The sequence below is a fragment of the Sinocyclocheilus rhinocerous genome, unplaced genomic scaffold (assembly GCF_001515625.1).
Source record: "Sinocyclocheilus rhinocerous isolate Xijiao unplaced genomic scaffold, SAMN03320098_v1.1 scaffold2843, whole genome shotgun sequence".
In the NCBI taxonomy this organism is placed as follows: domain Eukaryota; kingdom Metazoa; phylum Chordata; class Actinopteri; order Cypriniformes; family Cyprinidae; genus Sinocyclocheilus; species Sinocyclocheilus rhinocerous.
In genome coordinates, this window is record NW_015631060.1 from 158,898 (window position 1) to 159,196 (window position 299).

A 299-nucleotide genomic window follows, 5' to 3' on the forward strand; every position below is an offset into this window, starting at 1 on the left:
ATATATATATATATATATATACTGTATATATACAGTATATTTAGAAATGGATCGTACTCACCCACCATGGTTCCCACGCCAGAGCCCCGTTCAAGAAGCGACCCGAAGAAGCCTCTAGTCCGGACCATCAGTAAGGTGGTCACTATGAAGCCATAGAACCAACCAAACATCATAGGCCCAGCATAGGAGACTGAAATGCAGGAAGTTCCCACCTAACCTCGGTCAGGTGGAGAGATGGTGGTTTACAGGTGAATTAGGAAGGGAAAGATGAGGGCAGATGTAAAACCCCCGAAGGAAAT

General features: G+C 45.2%; 1 protein-coding gene across 1 annotated transcript in view; it reads left to right on the forward strand.

The window, feature by feature from the left end:
- LOC107741454 (gastrula zinc finger protein XlCGF8.2DB-like) overlaps positions 1-299 on the forward strand; it is a gene marked incomplete at its 3' end in the record, with an annotated part of 27,633 nt that overhangs the window by 26,725 nt on the left and 609 nt on the right. The window lies entirely within an intron of this gene.